The sequence below is a fragment of the Saccopteryx bilineata genome, chromosome 5 (genome assembly GCF_036850765.1).
Source record: "Saccopteryx bilineata isolate mSacBil1 chromosome 5, mSacBil1_pri_phased_curated, whole genome shotgun sequence".
NCBI classification, from domain to species: Eukaryota; Metazoa; Chordata; class Mammalia; order Chiroptera; family Emballonuridae; genus Saccopteryx; species Saccopteryx bilineata.
Window position 1 is genome coordinate 187,533,464 of NC_089494.1, and position 17,195 is coordinate 187,550,658.

At 38.2% G+C, this 17,195-nt stretch overlaps 1 protein-coding gene and 1 pseudogene across 1 annotated transcript in view; one reads left to right on the plus strand and one right to left on the minus strand.

Moving 5' to 3' along the window:
* PDLIM5 (PDZ and LIM domain 5) overlaps nt 1–17,195 on the minus strand; it is a 310,363-nt gene that overhangs the window by 224,285 nt on the left and 68,883 nt on the right. The gene's annotated exons all lie outside the window — the stretch shown is intronic.
* On the plus strand, nt 528–2,389 carry LOC136338638 (importin subunit alpha-1-like; annotated as a pseudogene).

A 17,195-nucleotide genomic window follows, 5' to 3' on the forward strand; every position in this document is an offset into this window, starting at 1 on the left:
AGAACACAGTGATGAAGAGCAGCCAAAAGTTCAGCCACTACATCCTCAGCTTATTTTTTCTAAATCCAAATCAATAACAGTCCACTTTCAAAAAACAGTTTCAATAGTCCAGTTACTATAAAGTGGCTTGATTTAGCCCAAGGAGTTTATTCATAAGTAAACTTGAATTTTTAACAAACACTCCCTCCCCTCAATCCCACCTTAGGTAACTATTAAAATACAATATTGAAGAACCAGTCCCCTAGAAATATTTCTACATCTCCAATTTACCGTATATTGTGCTTAGGTGAGAACCATGCATCCTAGATAGCAACAACTGATCTCAGTTTCTTTGTCTTAAAGGAAGTGATCACTATAAATAACCTTTTGAGGTTATCATAAGGAGTAGAGATTATATATATAAAGTGAAATCGCCTTTTGGGCTGGTTCACCGCGGACATTTTCAGAGCAACTGAACCGCATCCCGGACACCCTGCATCATCTCCTGTGAAAGCCTGGGTGTCACTCTCGGCCTTTGTCTCATAACCATGTCCACCAACGGGAATGCTAATTCAATCAGCTGCCCACCTTAACAGATTCAAGAACAAGGGGAAAGGCAGTACAGAAATGAGGTATCGTCAAATAGAAGTTAATGTCGAGCTGAAGAAAGCTAAGAAGGATGACCAGATGCTACTTCTCCACTGCAGGAAGCCCACAACAGGCGGGGCACTGTAAATGGGTCTGTTGAGGACACTGGCATAAATAGCAATGATTTGGAAAGCCAATTCTAAGCTGCTCAGGCTGGGAGAAAACTGCTTTCTAGGGAAAAACAGCCACCCTTAGACAGCATAATCTGGGCTGGTTTGATTCCAAAGCTAGTGTCCTTCTTGGGCAGAACTGATTATAGTCTCATTCAGTTTGAATCTGCTTGGGCCCTCTATAACCTTGCTTCTGGGACATCAGAATAGACCAAGGCTGCAGTCGATGGAGGTGCTTTCCCAGCATTCATTTCTCTTTCGGCATCTCCCCATGCTCACATCAGTGAACAAGCTGTATGGGCTCTAGGAAATATCCCAAGTGATGGTTCAATTTTCTAAGACTTAGTTTGCAAGTATGTGCAGTTGACTCACTGTTGGCTCTTCCTGCAGTTCCTGATATGTCATCTCTAGCATGTGGTTATTTACATAATCTTACCTGTATTCTTTCAAACGTGTGTGTGTGTCTGTGTGTGTGTGTGTGTGACAGAGTCAGAGAGAAGGACAAACAGGAAGGAAGAGAAATGAGAAGCATCAATTCTTCATTGCAGCACGTTAGTTGTTCATTGATTGCTTTCTCATATGTGCCTTGAAGAGGGGCCTACAGCAGAGCGAGTGACCCCTTGCTCAAGCCAGCAACCATAGGGTCATGCCTATGATCCCACGCTTAAGTCAGCTATTCCGTGCTCAAGCTGTTGAGCCTGCACTCAAGCAGGATGAGCCTAAGTTAGTGTCCTCGGGGCCTCAAACCTGGGTCTTCTGCATCTCAGTCTGACGCTCTATCCACTGCGCCACCACCTGGTCAGGCACTTTCAAACTTTTGTTGAAACAAGAATCCTGCACCCCCTTTAGAAACCGTTGGGTAGATTCTTCCTACTTTAGTTTGTCTTCTGCATCTTGATGATCCAGAACAATTAGCAGATAGCTGCTGGGCTGTTTCCTACTTTATAAATGAAAAGATTGACATGATTTTAAAACAGGAGATGTGCCCAAAGTTGTGAAGTTGCTAGGAGCTACTGAATTGCCAAATGTGACTCCTGTACTAAGAGCCATAGGCAATGGGACAGCTGAACAGATTCAGGTTGTAATAGATACAGGAGCACTTGCTATTTTTCCCAGCCTGATACTGAATTCCAAGACTAATATTCATAAGGAAACTACATGGACAATGTCCAACTTCATAGCTGGCCACCAGGACCAGATACAGCAAGTTGTGAATCATGGATTGGTCCCATGCCGCACTGTTGTCCTCTCTAAAGTCACATTTAAGACACAAAAGTAAGCTGTATGGGCTGTAACCAGCTATACAAGTGATAGAACATTTGTATACCTCATTCATTGTGGCACAATAGAACCATTGATGAACTTCTTAACTGGTTATTCTAGATGCCTTTTCAAATATCATTCAGGCTGCTGAGAAACTAGATGGAACTGAGAAACTTAGTATAGTAATTGCAGAATGTGGAGGTTTGAAAAAAACTGAAGTTCTCTAAAAAAACCTTCAAAATGAGGCTGTGTACAAAATTTCATTAAATTTGATTGAGAAGCATTTCTCTGTAGAGGAAGAGGAAGATCAAAATGTTGTGCCAGAAACTACTGCTGATGGCTATTGGTTCCAAGCTCAGGATGGCACTCCTGGGACCTTTAACTTTTAGATTTTAGAGCTGAGGCATAAACTTTGTTATATACTATGTTTGGTATGTTTGTTTTAGTGTTTTTCTACTAGGCTTTTTTTTCTTTTTTCTTTTCATTTTTTCAAAGCTGGAAACGGGGAGGCAGTCAGACTCCTGCATGTGCCCGACCGGGATCCACCCGGCATGCCCACCAGGGGGCGATGCTCTGCCCCTCTGGGGCGTTGCTCTGTTGCATCCAGAGCCATTCTAGCGCCTGAGGCAGAGGCCACAGAGCCATCCTCAGCGCCCGGACCATTTTTCCTCCAAATGGAGCCTCCGCTGCGAGAGGGGAAGAGAGAGACAGAGAGGAAGGAGAGGGGGAGAGATGGAGAAGCAGATGGGCGCTTCTCCTGTGTGCCCTGGCCGGCAATCGAACCCAGGACTCCTGCACGCCAGGCAGACACTCTACTGCTGAGCCAACTGGCCAGGGCCTCTACTAGGCTTTTTAAATGAGTTTTGTTATTGTAGCACTTTTTTACAACAAAACTATACTTGAGTAGTTCTAAACTGTACATACTGTATGAAGCTTCTCAGTGGGTTTCGTATTGCTATCAAAATTTCCTATCTTGCAGTGTCCTGTAAATAAAGATTAAATTCCACCATTTTTATTATCTTACCAAATATACATATATGTATGTGTGTATCTATATGTATATATAGTACATCACAGTATGCTTGGTACCAAGTAGATGTTAAGTAAATAGTGTCCAAATGAAACTTTACTAACCAATTGATTAGATTTATTTATGTATCACAAAAGACAAGAACACAAACAACTTCAGCATTCATTATACACTTACTTTGTTCTTGGTAGCTTAATGTTTGTTATCTTATTTAATTATTACAACAATATAGAGTAGGGTCTTTTTTTGAAGAAAAGAGAAGAACTTGGAGATTAAGAAATTTAACCAAGGCCCTGACCAGTGGTAGATAGAATGTCTGCCCGGCATGTGTATATCTCAAGTTTGATTCCCGGCCAGGGCACACAGAAGAAGCAACTAACTGCTTCTCCACCCCTCCCCCTCCCATTTCTCTCTCTCTCTCTCTCTCTCTTCCCCTTCTGTAGCCATGGCTTGGTTCGGTTGCATTGGCCCCGGGCACTGAGGATGGCTCCATGGAACCTCCACCTTAGGAGCTAAAAAATAGCTTGGTTGTGAGCATTGCCTTAGATGTGGAGAGCATCAGCTCCAGAAGGGGGTTGCCGGGTGGATCCTGGTCTGGGTGGATGTGGGAGTCTGTCTCTCTATCTTCCCTTCTCTCAACTTGTAAAAGAAGGGGAAAAAAAAGAAATTTAACACAACTCATTAGTGCTAAAAGTAGAACACAGGGTCTGACAGTATCCTTTTCACCTCAATACACTTCCTCTCAGTTAAACTCAATAAGACATCCATGTTTAAAGACCAGAGAAATAAGATAGAAAGTTATAGCAATTAACACAGTTGGAGGCCAAAGAGGTGGACTCTGCAGCAAATTATGGAAGTTCAATAAATGCTGAGTTACTTGTGTATGAGAGAGGATGAAACTCCTGAACCACTTCTGGTAGGGGCATGTATGTGCCTTAACTTGTTTTAGAATGAATCGCCACTGAGCCATTCTGACTTCCCTTCTCTGTCTCATTCATGGCTAACATTTTTTAAATGGTTGGCATTTTTTGAAGGACAGTCTGTGAGTACAGACTAACAGAAAGATAACTGATAGGTTTGGAAATCAGGTCGATGTCCTTAGTCTCTACTTTTATTCAATGAGGCTATCACCACAAAGAAAATCACATTAAAGGCTTCTCTTCATCATAACCAGGGTACAAAAAACTAAAGTAGAGAAGAAAGAGTTGATCAAAAGATTAACTAATTTTGAGCAGAAATACTTTTAAAGAATATTCCATCTAAACAGTATTTACCTAAGTGTATAAATGTTTGCTCCAACATTTCATTATTCAATGCATGACTCAGAATCCTCTTGCAGTACTTCAAAAATAACAGAAACTTTTAATTACAAGATGGTATGGCTCTGACAAGTTTTTACAGTTGCACCCAATAGACTATAAAGTGCCACTCATTAAAAAGTCCCTACATTACTCTAAGTCAATTTATCTTTTAATTCCTGGTCCTGAAAGGTAAGTAAACCACTCATAGGTATGATTTTTTAATGTTTAAAATCTAGAATAGAGGGGAAGTATTAACTATTCTAATACCTAAAGAAACATTTGGTAATCTAGGGAGAAAGAGACTGAAGGCATAGCGTCATTCTAAAGCTTAGCACAGATGCTGGGAGAAGGCCAGAACTAAAGCAGGCAGAGTGCAAAGGAATAAATGAATGAGAAAGGCTCTAAGAACAGACCCATGAAGCCTAGGCAAATGTGTATTGAGCAAGAAGTAAAAGGAAATTTAAACTTACTAAAACTAGCTTCAAAGTTTCAAGTTTGGTTTTTGTGGGTGCTATTAATAACTATTAATAATACTGAGAGAAGAAGAGCAAGTTTTGAAGGGACTATGCATTTTATTGGTAGTTTCTAGCAAGCAATATAAGCTAATTGGTAAGAGAGGAATATAAATAAAAAGGGTAGATAGTAACAGCACTGCAAAAAGTATTGGGAAGCTTCAAATCTGAGGTGTCAGAAGGGAGGAATATTCCTTACAATAAGATCCAGGTGACTGACCTGTGGTGGCGCAGTGGATAAAGCATTGACCTGGAATGCTGAGGTTGCCGGTTTGAAACCCTGGACTTGCCTGGTCAAGGCACATATGGGAGTTGATGCTTCCTGCTCCTCCCCCCTTCTCTCTCTCTCTCTCTCTCTCTCTCTCTCCTCTGTAAAATGAATAAATTTTTTAAAAATGTTAAAGAAATAAAGGGTCCAGGATTTGCCAGTCTTATATTTTACTCAGAATGATCCAGTGTGGGTGGTTATTAGGATAGACACTATGCAAATTCAGAGATGAAATAGAAACAAACATGTAGGTCAGTAACTGTAAAAGTTTAGTATATGAAGAAAGATGTTATTTGAAGGAAGTCAAGACAGTGGAAATGGACCTGGCCACAACTGCCCAATTAATTTGGCCAAAAAATTAATCTCCTTAGCCTGGGAGTCAGGACAGGCTGGGAAGAAGCTTTTTCCATTTTCCTCAGTTTCCAAGTTTTCTTTATGAAAAAAGATTTGAGAAGCAGTAGGCTAGGAAACCAAAAAAAAAAAAAAAAAAAAAAAAAAAAAAAAAGATAAATTAAGAAATTGTCAGTTTTCCATGTATGCATTATAAAGTTTTGCACATTTGTAGTAAACGAGTTAAGGAAAATGTAAAGAAAGATGATTTAGAATGCTCACTGTGAGAATGGTCACTTAGAATCATCAACACCTTAGCGTATTGTGAAATGCTGTGCACACCTCTTTAATGAGTGTCTACCATGCCTCAGACTTGTTGATATAAGTGATTTTAAAAGCAAATTCATTTTCTGAAAAAATATTGGAATTTTGCGTTTTGGATTTCTAAAATTGATGACTTTCTAAGTTAGGCAATTTAGGGTTTTTACAAGTATTTCCATTATATTAAAATGTTATGGTATTAGCCACCATCACTTAGAACTTGGAAATAAGTTCTTTTCATATTTCCAACTTCTAACCAGTAAAACAGCTAGTAACAATTGTGATTATTGCAAATCACAAATAAAATACTTCTCAAATCTAGACTTTGTCTATGTATCTATAGTAAAGTATTTACAGTAATTATCTTTGGATGATGAAGCCATTAATTCTTACTTTAAAATTTTCTATATTATAAATTTTTAGAAAACATGTAGCGTATCTATAATGAGAATAAAGCAACATAAACTTGTTTTTTTAAATTATATGAGCTGAATAAATTCATCATGGTAACAAATTTATATTAGTCCCAAAATAATTTTGAATTTATTGATTTTTTAAAATTTTTATTAATTTTAATGGGGTGACATCAATAAATGAAGGTACATATATTCAAAGAAAACATGTCCAGGTTATCTTGTCATTCAATTATGTTGCATACCCATCACCCAAAGTCAGATTGTTCTCCGTCACCTTCTATCTAGTTTTCTTTGTGCTCCTCCCCCTCCCCCTCCCCCTGAACTTATTGATTTTTAAATCTCAAATTCTTTAATACCAGTTTGTCCCAAACTACTGATTAATCTCTTCTGAGCTATTCAGTGGTCTTTTATATTGTCTAGGTTTATAATTTTTTATGCTTTTTCATGTCTCTCTCCATCAATGTTGGAGCTATGAGGACATAATTACTAGCCAGACAAGTGTACAAATAAGGCCATTTAAATAAGAGGTATTTTGGATTGGAAAGATCCTTGGGAAAATCTAATTTGAACACGCTTTATTTACAATAAAATCTCTCCACCCTAAAAACAGTACCTCTCCTAAGTGTTTAGAAAATCTTTTTACATACTCTGGGAAAAGCAAGGAAACTAATATTTTCATTGGAAGGTATCCACATGTGTAGACATAGTGGAATGCATTAAGGCATGTTATTCCTAGCCAAAATATAAGGGATGTGGTACTAAGAATGATGAATCAATTCATCAAAAATCTGATTAAAGTGTCTTTATTTTTAAGATAAACAATGATTTAAAGTATTGAATATAAATGGGTAATATCAACCCAAACTACAGTATACTTAATTTTACACATCAATTTAATATGCACCCACCTATTGGCATTTAGTTTCTTGAAATTAATTATGGGACATTTCCCATAATTCAAATTCACTTTCTGCCAGCTGTGAAAGGTTAACTAATGAAGAAAGTAAGACTTTTTAAAAAAATCTATGAGATATGAAACTGGAATCTTTAAATATTTTCATAATCTGATTAGTTCACATAACAACATATTTTTAAACTACAGTTTAGCCAGCGTTTTAGGCCTGCATCTTCTCAGAATTCAAAAGCTTTAACAGCCTGACCTGTGGTGATGCAGTGGATAAAAGGTTGACCTGGAATGCTGAGGTCACTAGTTCTAAACCCCAGGCTTGCCTGGTCAAGGCACATGTGAGAAGCAACTACTACCTTCCTGCTCCTCGTCCCCTTTCTCTCTCTCTCTTTCCTTTCTCTAAAATTAATAATTAAAATCTTTTTTAAAAAGCTTTAACAAAATAACTACTATGTTGTGATGTATAAATAACAAAATCTATCCATTTTTACTTAAACATTATTATTTTAGATATTAAAAATTAAGTTTTAAAATCCATAAAAAAATGTTTAGGTATAAATGTTATCAATGGTTGCTTCTGTGTGGTGATATTTGGTATAATTTTATTCTACTTCTGTTTCCTTTTTGTACTTTCTAAAGAAAATACTTTTACCTTTATAAGAAATTGAAAGTTAAGAGTGGCATTTTTATATATTTTATATATATTTTATATATTTTATATATTTTATATATTAACACAAGTAACAATGTTATATACATATAGATGTTCTATACATTGGCATATGCACATAAATACTTTTGAAATGAATTAAAATTATGAATAATATTTACGATCTGTGGTGATGCAGTGGATAATGCTTTGACCTGGAATGCTGAGGTCACTGGTTTGAAACCCTGGGCTTCCCTAGTCAAGACACATATAGGAAACAACTACTATGAGTTGATACATCCTGTTTCTCTCCCATCTTTCTCACTCCCTCTCTTTCTTTTTATTTTTTTTATTAGGTGAGTGGCAGGAAGGCAGAGACAGACTTCTGCTTGCACCCTGACTGGTATCCACCCAGCAAGCCCCATACTAGGAGATGCTCTGCCCATCTGGGGCCACCGCTCCATTGCTTGGCAATGGAACCATTTTAGTGCCTGAGGCAAGGCCATGGAGTCATCCTAAGCACCCAGGGCTAATTTGCTCAAAACAAGCCATGGCTGTGGGAGAGGAAGAGAGAAAGATAAGGGAGAGAGGTGGAGAAGCAGATGGTCACTTCTCCTGTGTGCTCTGACCGGGAATCAATCCCAAGACTTCCACACGCTGGGCTGATGCTTTACAACTGAGCCAACCTGCCAGGGCCTCTCCTTCTCTTTCATTCTCTCTCTCTCTCTAAAAATAAATGAATAAAACAAAATGAAAACTGTTTTAAAAATACCTGATATGAAAAAGGAAAGATTAATATTTATTACTTATTAACCACTGATAGCTACTGTTTTATGTGTATTGATATATATATATATTGTCCTCCACAATCATAGGCTCTAGGTATTATTACTTTCAAATAAGGAAATAAAAGGACAGAGTTAATGTAGCTGACTCACAGTTGTAGAGATGGCTGGTATAGGCAGAGCTAGGTTTTCAATCCTATGTATTTGACGATAGATACATGTACATAACAGAAATATGTGGCTGCTTTTATGAGTGTATTATGGAAGTTTGTATCTTTGAATTTATTTTTTTCATGTAAGTCTGATTCAGCCTAATGTGGTTCAAATTCAGGATGTAATCCTACTTGATGATTTTTATGTTTTTGCATAACTGACAGGCAGTCTTAGGTGAATAAACTGCAATAAGATAAAAAAAAAAGTGATCATAATAAAAGTGATTTCAAGATAAAGAGATAAGTCTTGTAACCTGATCATAAGGAATATTTTCTTCAAATATTTTAAGCTAAAACCATTATTTCTATTAATGTTTATAGCACTACCTATAGAAAAAGGCCTCTTAATAATAACATATTTTTTATTATGTGAAAAAGAGTGAAAAAATCTAATTAAAATTTCCACAGAATATCACTCACGGGTCCAGTGGAGGGAGAGTAGATCAGAAGCTGCTCAGATCACACAGAAAGAGACTGAGTTGTGTGCATTTGGAGAGAAGGTTGGATAGACAGCCATCAATGTCCTTGTGTTGAATCCCTCAACCCTGCCACTAGACAGACACCATTTTTCCTGGGTCAAGCACTCACCCCTCAGGGCATTAGTTTGGTAAGCTATACTAGCCCCACCCTGGAAACTCCCAGAGACCTCTCTCTACCTTATAGCTGTAAGCTCAGCCAGTGTAAACCGGCCTGGGTCCATCTTGCAGTCTTTCATTAAAAATTATGAAGAAAAAAAAAGTCTGAAGAATTTCTAGCAAGCTCAGGGATTCCAGAGACACACTGGGAGAAACTGAGTTGTATAGCTTTAGATTAAGGATCATCTTCCCACACCCACAGTGAGCACCATCTGTCCTGAATTAAGCCCTCCCTCCACACAGCCAAGTCTTAATCTGCTTTAACCTGATGAATTCTACTAGTTACACACTGGTAACTTTTTGGGATCCTGTCCCACCATAAAAGCTCATATGCACCTGGAGGGTGGGAGCTGACTTTAGTGTACTCTGTTGCTGAGTGGGCTCAGATCCATCACTGGTATCAAATTTGAATCTGTATCAATCTAGTGAACACCACTCACTCCTACCTGGTGACTCACTGAGAACTTACCCCCATGTTTATGGCAGCATTGTTCACAATAACGAAGATCTGGAAACAGCCCAAGTGTCCGTCAGTGTACTAAAAAGCTTTGGTACATATATACTATGGAATACTACTCAACCATAAGAAATGATGACATCGAATCATTTACAACAACATGGATGGACCTTGATAACATTATACTGAGTGAAATAAGTGTATCAGAAAAAACTAAGAACTACATGATTCCATACATAGGTGGGACATAAAAATGAGACTCAGAGACATGGACAAGAGTGTGGTGGTTACGGGGAGGGGGGGGGAGGAGAGGGAGGGGGGGGGAGAGGGGCAGGGCACAAAGAAAACCAGATAGAAGATGACAGAAGACAATCCGACTTTGGGTGATGGGTATGCAACATAATCAAATGTCAAAATAATCTGGAGATGTTTTCTCTGAACATATGTACCCTGATTTGTCAATGTCACCCCATTAAAATTAATATTGAGAAAATTTTTAAAAATTAAAAAAAAACTAAACAAACAAACAAACAAAAAACCTCACATACTGCCAGGGGGTCTTTTATGACTGAGCATAACAGGCAGCTAACAGGCAGAGATGGGCCTTTTGCTGAACTGTCCCCAGGCTCACTGGTGGAAACTGGCCTTGATGCACAGTTTAAGCCCTCTCACACACACTCACACCCAGCAGAGGCAGCCACAACTATGGACTGCTTTCTAGCTCTAAACAGGTAGCCTAAAACCAAACAGAAATAGCACATGTGTTGGTAGAATTCAGATCACATTAGACCATGACCCAATCAGCACCACAAGTGGAATACCTAAAGGGAGATCTCAACAGGCACCAGATCCTGTAATGGTGAATTCCACTTCATGGGATTAGCTTCCCCCTTACACACACACACACACACAGACACACACAGCAGCAGCAGCAGCAGCTCATACATTGCAGTCAAGGTCAATCCTTACAGTCAGGCAGAGGAGTGATACCACCCACAATGGGACAAAAGCAATCAAGACTCAGTTATGACAACAGGGCTCACATAACCTACACAAAAAACATTCCTGGAGCATCTAACTCAGGTGACTGTGCTGCTGAGCTCCACAAGACACTTACTACATAAGGCCACCATACGAAGACTGGAAGACAAAGCAAATCTATCTAATACACAGAAACAAATACAAAAAGGTAGCCAAAATGGGGAGACAAAGAAACATGCCTCAAATAAAAGAGCAGGAAAAACCCCCTCAAAAATTATACCCAAAAAAGGATGCAAGCAGCTACCAGATACAGAGTTTAAAACAGAGGTTATAAAAATGCTCAAGTAACTTAGAGGAAGAAGGGACAAACTCAGTGAGAACTTGAAGAGCTAGTAAACATGGAAAACTACATAGAAACCAAAAAAAAGTCTATCAGAAATAAAGAATACACAATCTAAAATGGAGAACATACTAGAAGGAATCAACAGAAGGCTAAATGAAATAGAGAATCAAATCAGTGATTTGAAGGATGAAGTAGAAGTGACATCAGAGAAATGATGCTGTAAGGAGCAATACCGATAAATCTCCCCCAAAATTCAACAAGATCTTCAACCAGAGACAGAAAAATCTATCCTTGGAGCCTCCAGCAGTTCCACACTAAACGTGAAGGCAGAGGCAGCAGCAACCCCATAGCTGGATCATCAGGCTACTAATTCAGGAAGGAAAGACTAGGAGAGAGGCTCCGGGAATATGGATTCTCTCATTGGCGAAGCCTGCAAATGCTAATAAGCCTTGACTGCCAATGAGACGGAAGCCCAATATATGACATCACCATAAAGACTTATCAACTGCAAACCTCTACCTAAGTGTGCCACAGGGGCAGAACCCAGGGTACAGAGTCACCAACCAGGAAGAAGGAGAGAAAAGAAAATGCAAGAAGATAACTTCTCAAAATCAAGAATAATCCACAGACTTTATAACCTATCCCATTTTATTATATTTGTTTGTTTGTTTCTCTTATCTTCTTATCCTGATTATTTTCTTCCTCTTCCAATTTGGTCATTTAATTCTCGGCTGGTCGTACCCTCTCCTCTCCTTGAACTACACTACCCATAAGTGTTACATCTCCCATTATCTTTTCTTTCTTCTTCCTTTCTCTCTATGAGGGTTGCACTCCAAAACCCTTAACTCTCTCTCTCCTTTTATTCTTTTTTCTTCTTTTTGTGTTTTCCTCTTTCTTTTTGTTTTCTCCCTCTATATTAGTTTCTTTTTTTCTCCTTTACTTTTCCTCTCATTCAATCCTCAATCACAAACAAATTACTTTATCGGGAACTCAAATTTTTCTTTGTGCTGCTTTTGGGGTTCTTTACTTTGCTTTTTTAACTCACTAGCAGTGCTCCCAACACAGGCTATCCATTTTATCTAGTTCTTGCTCCACTAAATACAATAGTAATTTTTAAATTTTTTCCCCTTTTTCCTGTTTCCCTCTTATTCCTCTCATCATATCTCTTAGTCAACCATCACCTAAAAGCAAATCATTTTATTCTTGACCCAATTTTTTTCCTTTTTTGCATTTTGTGGGTCCATACCCCCTTTTTTGCCACTTTATCACTTCTCCCCAACTCAAGCTTTCCATTATAGGTAGTTTTTATTCTATTTACCACAATATAATTCACAGTTCACCACAAGATTTTCTCAAGAAGGAGGGGAGAGAAGAGAGAAAAAAAAGGGGGGGGAATAATAATTTATTTTTAAATTTATTCCTTTTTATTTTTTTAACTTTTTATTCTTTATTAATTCTCATTAATACTATCAACAAAACCACCCTCAGATGCCATTAAGGAAAAAGAAATCAAATATCATGGATACAAAAGACAGAGAGGTAGCACAGATAGATGAGGAAAAATCTATGGAGAAAAAATTTAATATATTGGAAACCTTGAAGCTAAATGACAGAGAATTTAAAATAGATATCCTAAAAATATTCAGATATACAAGAAACCACAGAAAGGCAATTTAGGGAGCTCAGAAAACAACACAATGAACACAAAGAATATATTACCAAGGAAATTGAAACTATAAAAACAAATCAAACAGAGATGAAAAACTCAATTCACGAGCTGAAAAACGAGGTAACAAGCTTAGCTAATAGAACAGGCGAGATAGAAGGTAGGATTAGTGAAATAGAAGACAAACAACTTGAGGCACAACAGAAGAAAAAAAGAGACTCAAAAATTTAAAAAAATGAGAAAGCCCTACAGGAATTATCTGACTCCATCAAAAAGACTAACATAGCTCTGGCCGGTTGGCTCAGCGGTAGAGTGTCGGCCTAGCGTGCGGAGGACCCGGGTTCGATTCCCGGCCAGGGCACACAGGAGAAGTGCCCATTTGCTTCTCCACCCCTCCACCTCGCCTTCCTCTCTGTCTCTCTCTTCCCCTCCCGCAGCCAAGGCTCCATTGGAGCAAAAATGGCCCAGGCACTGGGGATGGCTCTGTGGCATCTGCCTCAGACGCTAGAGTGGCTCTGGTCACAACATGGCGACGCCCAGGATGGGCAGAGCACCACCCCCTGGTGGGCAGAGCGTCGCCCCATGGTGGCGTGCCGGGTGGATCCCGGTCGGGCGCATGCGGGAGTCTGTCTGACTATCTCTCCCTGTTTCCAGCTTCAGAAAAATGCAAAAAAAAAAAAAAAAAGACTAACATGAGAATAATAGGTATATCAGTGGGAGAAGAGAGAAAAAATGAAATGGAGAACATATTCAAACAAATAATAGATGAGAACTTCTTAAGCCTGTGGAAAGAATTAGAGCCTCAAATTCAAGAAGCAAATAGAACTCTAAGTTTTCTTAACCCCAACAAACCTACTCCAAGGCACATCATAATGAAATTGGCACAAACCAATGACAAAGAAAAAATCCTCAAGGCAGCCAGGGAAAAGAAGAATACAACATATAAAGAAGGCCCATTAGATTATCATCAGATTTCTCAACAGAAACTCTACAAGCTAGAAGAGAGTGGACCCCAATATTTAAAGTACTGAAAGAGAGGAACTTTCAGTCACGAATACTATACCCATCAAACCTATCCTTCAAATACAAAGGAGAAATAAAAACATTCACAGATACAGAAAAGATGAGGGAATTTATCATCAGAAAACCCCCACTCCAGGAATTACTAAAGGGGGTTTTCCAACCAGATACAAAGAACAAAACCACAAGTAAAAGCTCCACCAAGAATACGATAAAAACAAATTTAAACTGTGACAACAACAAAAAAAAAGGAGGGGAGAGGACAGAGATTAACAGTAGCAAAGGACGATGGAGTGCAAAAGTACTCACAAGATCGTGCACTACAATGAACAGGGTAGAAACCCTTTTCATTACTTAAAGGTAACCACCATTGAAAAACCACCACAGAAACACATGATTTAAAAAAGATAGCAACAGAGGAAAGATGTATGGAATACAACCAAACAAAAACAAAAGATAGAAAAATGAAAGAGAAGGATCAAACAAGACACAAAACTAACAGAAAGCAATGTATAAAATGGCAATAGGGAACTCACAAGTGTCAATAATTACACTAAATGTAAATGGATTAAACTCACCAATAAAAAGGCACAGAGTAGCAGAATGGATTAAAAAAGAAAATCCAACTATATGCTGCCTACAAGAAACTCATCTAAGCAACAAGGATAAAAACAAATTCAAAGTGAAAGGCTGGAAAACAATACTCCAAGCAAATAACATCCAAAAAAAAGCAGGCGTAGCAATACTCATATCTGATAATGCTGACTACAAGACAGGAAAAGTACTCAGAGACAAAAATGGTCATTTCATAATGATTAAGGGGATGCTGAATCAAGACATAAAAATTCTTAATATATATGCACCAAACCAAGGAGCACCAAAATATATAAGACAGCTACTGATTGACCTTAAAATAAAAACTGACAAAAATACAATCATACTTGAAGACCTCAGAACACCGCTGACGGCTCTAGATCGGTCATCCAAACAGAGAATCAACAAAGATATAGTGGCCTTAAACAAAACACTAGAGCACCTGGATATGATAGACATCTACAGGACATTTCATCCCAAAGTGAGAGTATACATTTTTCTCCAGTCTACATGGATCATTCTCAAGAATTGACCATATATTGGGCCTCAAAAACAATATCAGCAAATTCAGAAAAATCAAAGTTGTACCAAGCATATTTTCTGATCATAAAGCCTTGAAACTAGAATTCAACTGCAAAAAAGAAGAAAAAAAACCCCACAAAAATGTGGAAACTCAACAACATACTTTTTTTTTTTTTTCATTTTTCTGAAGCTGGAAACAGGGAGAGACAGTCAGACAGACTCCCGCATGTGCCCGACCGGGATCCACCCGGCACGCCCACCATGGGCGATGCTCTGCCCACCAGGGGGCGATGCTCTGCCCATCCTGGGCATCGCCATGTTGCGACCAGAGCCACTCTAGCGCCTGGGGCAGAGGCCACAGAGCCATCCCCAGTGCCCGGGCCATCTTTGCTCCAATGGAGCCTTGGCTGTGGGAGGGGACGAGAGAGACAGAGAGGAAAGCATGGCAGAGGGGTGGAGAAGCAAATGGGCGCTTCTCCTGTGTGCCCTGGCCGGGAATCGAACCTGGGTCCTCCGCACGCTAGGCCGACGCTCTACCGCTGAGCCAACCGGCCAGGGCTCAACAACATACTTTTAAAAAATGAATGGGTCAAAGAAGAAATAAGCGCAGAGATCAGAAGATATATACAGACAAATGAAAATGACAATACGACATATTAGAATCTATGGGATGCAGCAAAAGCAGTGATAAGAGGGAAGTTCATATCACTTCAGGCATATATGAACAAACAAGAGAGAGCCCAAGTGAACCACTTAACTTCACACCTTAAGGAACTGAAAAAAAAAAAAGAACAAAGACAAACCAAAACCAGCAGAGGAAAGGAGATAATAAAAATCAGAGCAGAAATAAATGAAATAGAGAACAGAAAAACTATAGAAAAAATTAATAGAACAAAGAGCTGGTTCTTTGAAAAGATCAACAAAATTGATAAACCCTTGGCAAGACTTACCAAGGAAAAAAGAGAAAGAACTCATATAAACAAAATCCAAAATAAAAGAGGAGAAATCACCACGGACATCATAGATATACAAAGAATTATTGTAGAATACTATGAAAAACTTTATGCCACTAAATTCAACAACCTAGAAGAAATGGATAAATTCCTAGAACAATACAACCTTCCTAGACTGAGTCAAGAAGAAGCAGAAAGCCTAAACAGACCAATTAGTAGAGAAGAAATAGAAAAAACTATTAAAAACCTCCCCCAAAATAAAAGTCCAGGCCCAGATGGTTATACTAGCAAATTCTATCATTCAAAAAAGACTTGGTTCCTATTCTACTCAAAGTCTTCCAAAAAATTGAAGAAGAAGCAATACTTCCAAACACATTTTATGAAGCCAACATAACCCTCATACCGAAACCGGGCAAGGACAGCACAAAAAAAGAAAACTACAGACCAGTATCTCTAATGAATACAGATGCTAAAATATTAAACAAAATACTAGCAAATCGAATACAACAATATATTAAAAGAATAAGACATCACGATCAAGTGGGATTTATCCCAGAATCTCAAGGATGGTTCAACATATGTAAAACGGTTAACGTAATACACCATGTCAACAAGACAAAAAACAAAAACCACATGATCTTATCAATAGATGCAGAAAAGGCATTCAATAAAATACAACACAATTTTATGTTTAAGACTCTCAACAAAATGGGTATAGAAGGAAAATATCTCAACATGATAAAGGCCATATATGATAAACCATCAGCTAACATCATATTAAGTGGCACAACACTGAAGGCTTTCTCCCTTAAATCAGGAACAAGATAGGGTTGTCAATTCTCTCCATTCTTATTTAATGTGGTGCTAGAGGTTCTAGCCAGAGCAATCAGACAAGACAAAGAAATAAAAGGCATCCATATCGGAAAAGAAGAAGTAAAGGTATCACTTTTTGCAGATGATATGATCCTATACATCGAAACCTCCAAAGAATCTACAAAAAGACTATTAGAAACAATAAGCCAATACAGTAAGGTCGCAGGATACAAAATTAACATACAAAAGTCCATAGCCTTTCTATATGCCAACAATGAAACAATTGAGAACGAATTAAAAAAAATAATCCCCTTCATGATTGCAATAAAAAGAATAAAATACCTAGGAATAAACATAACAAAGAATGTAAAAGACTTATATAATGAAAACTACAAACCATTGTTAAGGGAAATCGAAAAAGATACAATGAGACGGCATAATATTTCTTGTTCTTGGATAGGAAGAATAAATATAATCAAG